The sequence below is a fragment of the Penaeus chinensis genome, chromosome 12 (genome assembly GCF_019202785.1).
Source record: "Penaeus chinensis breed Huanghai No. 1 chromosome 12, ASM1920278v2, whole genome shotgun sequence".
Classification (NCBI taxonomy): domain Eukaryota; kingdom Metazoa; phylum Arthropoda; class Malacostraca; order Decapoda; family Penaeidae; genus Penaeus; species Penaeus chinensis.
The window spans coordinates 21,323,091-21,330,590 of record NC_061830.1 but is presented as its reverse complement, the minus strand read 5'-3'; the positions used below and the strand labels follow the sequence as shown (position 1 = coordinate 21,330,590).

General features: G+C 44.5%; 1 protein-coding gene across 13 annotated transcripts in view; it reads right to left on the bottom strand.

The window, feature by feature from the left end:
- LOC125031047 (FH1/FH2 domain-containing protein 3-like) overlaps positions 1-7,500 on the bottom strand; it is a 137,217-nt gene that overhangs the window by 110,554 nt on the left and 19,163 nt on the right. The gene's annotated exons all lie outside the window — the stretch shown is intronic.

Here is a 7,500-nt window from a genome sequence, read left to right as displayed (position 1 = left end):
TATTGTCTGTGCGTATATACATACATACATACATACACAGAACACACACACACACACACACACACACACACACACATAACCATATATATATAAATATATATATATATATATATATATATATATATATATGTATGGTAATTATATGCTTCCATATAATTACCAAATAGTCAATGCTGAAAATTTCAGTCCAAGGTGCGTGCAGGTGCCAAACGAGGTGAAGGGCAGCAGGTGCTCTGCCCCTTGCAGGTACCAGTAGAAGAGCGGCGCCCAAGAGTAAATATTTAACAGCACCGGTCCCTAGCATGTAAACCGCTGACAGACGCACCGAAGTTACCACCAGGCGACCTTGAACACAGAAAGCAAATCCTCCTAATAATGAAATCACTTCACGAAATACGAATGCAGACTGAAGATCGCCATCCATTCGCAGGCCAAGCGGCGCTGGTGCGTCAGTAAGGCCACAGTGACCCTGACCGCTATCGCGCGATCAGATCAGACCCAGATTCATAGTTACTTGCAGCCATGACGCCCGCATCCAGTCCTAGCTTTCTTGTTATCATAATTTGCGAAATGTTTATGCTCTGATACACACGTGCGTGACACTTCTTCGAAATCTCCGCCACTCAATAGCGGTATAAAAAACGATGTACCATGTTTTCTTGCTGTAGCTTATTTTACTTTTAGAGTGTAATCTATATAACATAATAGTTTTGCTTTGGCTTGGCACTCTGACGCTGACCCTAGCACGCGGAAGGTTGAAGTCTTACAAGTATCACCAACACAGAAAACGTACTCCTACACGGAAGAATGTGCTCCATTGATGCCCTCCCCGCCTTGGCAAGTGTCAGTCCTCCCGTGCACTAAAGTGATTTTGGAGAAAATAAGGAGTTTAATGAGAATAGGTAAGAGGCTGTTCTTAAAAACACATTCCTGAACAAGTTCCATTTGTCAAATTTTAACACGAATATTAGTATCAGTGCACTTGGAATATGCACTGCGATACAGATATTGTGTATTGTGGAAGCTCTGGAGAGACATTTCATTCACTGTTATGGCAGGAATCCAGTTAAATATCCAACTACACACCAATTTTAAATTACTGATTCTGCGCTAGTAATCATAATGAATACTCACATGTTCTTATCTTGCGGCAAAGGTAATGAAAAAAATGCTCTATAATAAATAACTAATCAGAAGAATTAGTTCTAGCATATGCCTTTGGGCGTGATAGTTGACAAAGGAAAGCATTTATCATCTACCGAATTCTGGCGACATTCAACGATTGGTCAAAAGGGATAAAACATCCATGTACCAACAACATTACTTGTTCTGTTTTCTGATTTGACAACGTGGGGCAACGCTAAAAAAGAGATAGCAACTGATAAGAGGGAGTTTAAATCAGCCAAAGATGTATTATCGACCATAATACGCAATGCACTTTACTGTGCACTCAGTGGCTATCATCATCTACATTTCTGAGGCCATATTTTCTTTTCCCTTCATCTTCTCTTCGGAATCTTATAACACGACGCTATCTTGTTAAGCTCTATTTTATTTAGGAAGCATTCCTTCGGAGCGAGCATTCTGACTCCTTACTATGTTCAGAGTCACGGCTATGTTCCGATCGTATCTAATCTGTCCACGGTATTTATCTTAAATACCGCAAATCGTCATAACTTTCTAAATTCCCTCAGATGAGAAGGACCACAACACGCACCTTTGACTCTCAATTCATAAACAATATGTTAAGAGAAAGGGGAATCGCAAGAGTTTCAATTCCACTATAAGGACATTGAATACCCTAACAACAGCGAGATCGACTCATGAGCAGGCGGATGAGTCATTTAAAGCACGTTATCTTGAGATAAACAAGTCGCAAGAGTGTACGAGAAACAAAAACGTAAATATGACCCAAAGCACGAGGCAAAATAACGATACAGTGTGGAAGAGGAATGGAAAAGGGGTAGATAAAGTGGAAAGAAAAACAAAGAAATACAAAAAATAAAGACAAAAGAAATGGAGAAAAGAAAGACAAAGGAAAAGAGGAAAGGACAAACAGAAAAAAATAAAAGAAAAACAAGAAATCAAACAAGCAACTAGAAAACTAAACATATGAACGAAAAAAAAAAACATAAAACTTAATTCCACAACTATGAATAATCAAAAGATATGGCTTGAGTCACCGATAAACAACGCAGCAAAGAGGCACGAGAATAAGCAAGCACTCCACAAACAGCCACACGAGGTAAACCCTGGGAAATGCAGGAGAGAATGAGAGTTATCAAAGAGGAACAAGTTGAATATTAAATCGGGAAACTGTATACTTATTATTTACAAAAAAAAAAAAGTAAAAAAAACAAAAAAAAACGGAAATGACTACTTGAGTCAACCATCAACCATGAAACGGATTTTGTTCTTATAAATATAGAAACAGCGGTTAGCTTTCCAGTCGTGTCGCAACGAGAACTTCCGAGCTAGCTACGAGCGTCACCCTCGGCGACGTAAAGCACAGAAAGCCGAAGTTACGAGGCGGCGACCGGGCCAAGCAGCCGCAGGCCTCGCGGGGGGCGGCGACCGGGGGGGGGGGGGAGGTAGAGCCGACTCTGGGGGAAAGTGAAGGGACGTAAAGGTGTCTGGGGTGAGATCAGAAAGCCTTGGAGAAAAAGAGAAAGGGAGAGAAGGAAAGGGGTAAGCGGAGAGAGAGAGAAGGAGGGATGGATAGAGGAAGGGAGGGAGGTAGGGAGGGAGGGGGGAGAGGGAGAAGGAGAGAGAGAGAGAGAGAGAGAGAGAGAGAGAGAGAGAGAGAGAGAGAGAGAGAGAGAGAGAGAGAGAGAGAGAGAGAGAGAGAGAGAGAGAGAGCATCCACCCGACAACGTTCCATGGCACGAGAGTTGTCCATCCACTCGGGAGGAGGAATCTGCACAAGAGGCCTTTAATCGCAAAACCTCCGAATCTAACAACCACAGCCCTAGCGACCGCCAAAGTCTCGCCGTCCGTCTATAGACTCATCTATGGATCATAACTTCAGCTGCAACACCGCTCGCACGCAAAGGGCGCAGGAATCAAACGAACTACGCTACATGCACAATACACCATGGCATCAACGCTGTTCTTCCACTGCGTTAAGAATATCAACAATAGTAAGTATGATTTGCAAATACCAACAAGAAAGATAACAGTATACCCCTAATGGCTACAACAAAAAAGAAAACTAAGATTGTTCTTGTAATGAGTGTCATTGAAAATAATAATGTTAACGAAAAAAAACATCAGTGAATCATCAGTAAATACATCACGTCATATAACACGATAAAATAATGTTGGTGCATTTATTCTTGTTGCCCATGAGGTCGAGGCTTGGATTATTTCACGCTCAGACACACGGACATGCACGATACTCCACTAACAAGGCTAACGCTGGCGGTGGCCAATAAAGACCCAGGTGGCCAGAGTCCAGTGGCTGTTCGCCCCGGGAGCCGAACGAACACGGCCGAACTGCGGGCGTCGGGACCGGACAACACCGGGCAATGCGGATGTGGCCGTCTGATCCGATTATGAGGCGGCGCCGCGATTCCCGGGCCTGATTTGTGGCCATAAGAGAGAAACCGACGGCGCGAGACTTCGAAGAGGGGCGCGGGATGGCGGTGGGACAGGGAAGGCTGGCGAGGGCCAGGGGTGGCTGCAGGAGGGACGGGAAGGGCAACGGGGGGCGGGGGAGCGAGGAGGGGAGAGGGAGGGAATAAGAGGGGAAACTCAGGATCGTTTCTGCAGTCTTATCCCACCGCAAAGGTCACACAACCCACATGTGTCGTCTAATACTTTTTTGCAATAAAGTAAATGATACGCAAATACTTGTGGTATATTGTTTAACCTTTCAAAATATCCTGACATTTCCGAGTTGGAAAGTGTTTAGTTGTGTCAAAAGGAGGACTACACCAGGTGCAAGGATCGTATTTATTTCATTTCTTCTTTTCTTTTTGTCTCTGTATAATTACTCACATATCTCTTGGATTCCCTCACACCGTTTCGGTTTCAGTACTTCTATACGGGCAGGACAATCAAGCACGGTGACAGTTCATAAAACTCGATATGATGCAAGCATATTTTCCAGCGGGATGGATTTCTGCCTGTGCATCGATCGAGGCAGAGAGGACCAGCGATTCTGCTGCGTCAAAACAAACATCCCGCCTAAATAACGCCCGTGACCTTGATCGCGCCTACATGGGTTACATTCACTCACGATTTACGGACTTGAGGATGAGCGAAAGAAAGAAACGATCTCGTAACAGGAAATTGTAATAAAATTGATGTTGATGTGGAAGAAACCGGTTCCACATAGTCTATGTTCTTGTGACGAAAATCACTGTATAGGCCCAATAGTTTTCGTGAGATCGCCCTTTAAACACGAGGCACCCACTGAATCGTCAGAGAGGAGGAAGCACGAAATATGTAATGACCAGTGAGCCCCAGGCTGGCTCTCGACGCCGAGCAACGTCCTCAGAGGAGGGACGTGATAGGCGGGCGAGGGGCGTGAGGCAGAGGCAGACTTGCAGCAGTGGGCCGACCAAGCGAGAGTGGTGAAGGCGTGGTGCTGCAGCCTCAGGCACCCACTGTACCAGTCCCTGACCTCTGCATGTCTGCTTGCCTGCCTTCTACCCAGCCTAAATTGCGACCTTCTAGAATAACCTGCCTCTTATCTGAAATATATCCTGACCTTGAACCATTTGGAAATGCCTGACCATTTTATGAAAACAATAATAACAATAATATTCATGAAGTCCATCTAACCTAGATTGCCACAGAATCCAGCCTTAAATGTTTCATCAGCATCATTTCTACTTAAAATTGAAGCAATTATGGAAATACTTATAATATATAAAAGTTGAAATTTGTATATTATACCTATCTCTATTTCCATGCGTGGTTTCCATGAATGAACACACACAAAAAGGCGTGCAACAAGGCGCTATGACACGTCAAAGAAAACCCCGAACTTACATAAGCTACTGAGGCTCCAGTTAGCACTTGTACTCCTGCTACGTAGTGGTTCCTGAGCACTCGCCTGCACCCAGCAAGCCCTCGCACCAGTAACCTGGAATCTCCGAATCCCGCCGCGCCCTGGCAATATAATTGAGATTTGCGAAGCTTCGCCCGGCTTTATCCTTCTTGAATATTCTCCTCTTCAGCCCTGCTTGGAGCACCCCTCCCCTCCCACGAGCAGGCCCTTAGCAACACCTGCCTGGAATACCGCGGCCACTCCCAGCCACGACGAAGGGCGGCTGTGCATGACACGCTGGAAAGTAAGCTTGCATGTCGGCAGCACAAGGAGGTCCTCGCCATGCACAGCCACAACTCCAAAGCATGATATTTACCCGTCATAACAGTACTCGGAATTCGCCCGAGCTCCATGCTGGCTGTTGTGTTAAGGCTGAGTCCACAAAGTACAGATAATAAATTTTTGATTCAGCGGTCTGACATCCAGACTGGTCCCTGCAGGGTTCATTTCGCCGCCAAGTTCAAAGTTCACAGGATGTTCCTAACAGAAGACGTTCTTACTCTCCTCTCTCTCAGGCTTCCTTTTCCACTCTCCTCTTCTCGCTTCCTACTTTTTCTACGTCTTCATAAGAACACTTTGAGAAACACATTATAATGATAATAATAATGATGTATACACGTATGCATATACATAAATGCACAGATCCATTCGCAGATGCATTCACTCACAAGCACACACATATTTTCATACAAATATAATGTTTGTATGTATGATTACGTGTGTGTGTGTGTGTGTGTGTGTGTGTGTGTGTGTGTGTGTGTGTGTGTGTGTGTGTGTGTGTGTGTGTGTGTGTGTGTGTGTGTGTGTGTGTGTGTGTGTGCGTGTGTGCGTGTTTGTGTGTGTGTGTGTGTGTGTGTGTGTGTGTGTGTGTGTGTGTGTGTGTGTGTGTGTGTGTGTGTGTGTGTGTGTGTGTGTGTGTGTGTGCGTGTGTCGCCAGGCACCTCCTGACAGTCATAACCAGGATATATAAACTCGGTCCCACAATGAAGACCAAACTAGTTCCACCTGCTTCGCGATGTTCCCCGGGCACCTCGCTCTCTTCTTATATGAAATGCTTGCGCGGCAATTACACAGATCGTTATATAACTCCCTGAAAGAGTCGGGAGATAAAGGGCGCTAATAACTGTAAAGGTCGACGCCTTGTTCAAGCCTTCCAAACTGAACCGCTGGCAGACTAAAGCTACCGCAGTGATGCCTGATTAAATACATTTCTCCGAGTGAAGGTCAGTCAATTATCTTGAGCGCAGCCATTTCCTGCACCGCGCCGGGGAAGCTGCTCCTCGGGAAACTGACTGCCTTGACGGTCTTTCCTCTGCTGGCTAAATGGATGATCTCGGGTCTTTGTTGATGAAACATCCATGATGAGTATGGCTAACGTGACTTCCCTTTAGACTTCCCTTGTTTGTTGGAAAATGTCGGTTGTAATTCACGTCTGATAAGTTCCATTCCTCAGACTCGTATTAGAAGCAAGTTTTGTAAATCTATGGTAATGGTATCCCCCGTACAGAGAGATGACATATTTGTGCCCATGGTATTCTTCTAAACAATGATAGCGTAAAACTTCCATACAACTCTTGAGTTACATCCAACACAAATAAACATTAACATCTCGCCTGATTAAAACCTCTGCCAACTAGTTTGTTACGTGGTTCTTCTTTTTTTAATACAATTCCCTTTCAGTTGGTCAAATTTCTCTCACTTTCTCTCTGAATGCGTTCGCCGTTTCTTCGCCCGTTATTTCTCTCCACCTCGCATGCACATTCACGTGGATTATTTTACACGAACGAACTCGCCGGCGAAACGTATGCTACGAGACTCGACCCCCGGGAAGCCAGACTCGGAAAATTACGAAAATGAAAGTTATTGCAATTATTGTGTCATCATCCTCATAACAATATCCATACTCTTAACGTTTCCAAAATAACGTCTAACTCGGAGTTTGCATAATTTACCTCAGCACGTCAGTCGACATTATTTCATAACATTTCATAATCGAGTTTCGCTTTCAAACTCTTTGTCCGCAAGTGCATAACTTTGCTTCGGCGAAATACACTTCATTCAGAGGACATGAGCCTATTCGACATAAGGTGCCTAGTACGAAAATCACTGGTGAAAAAAAAATCTCGCGCGTGTTTGCTTAGATGACATGACTGAAATCGTGTCTGTTCACATTGGCTTGTGGTGCGTATGTCTGTCTGTGTCCCGAAGGGATAGAGATGGATATGTGTATATATATATATATATATATATATATATATATATATGCACACACACACACACATACACACGCATATATATTGAGAGAGACTTGGGAGGAGGATGAACGTATGAGGAAGAGGGAGGAGAGAGAAAGGAAGAGACTGAATGGGAGATAGAGAGAAAGAAGGAGAGGATGCGGGAATGTTTAATTTGAAGTGGATAGGGGAAGAATATCGAGCCCGCGC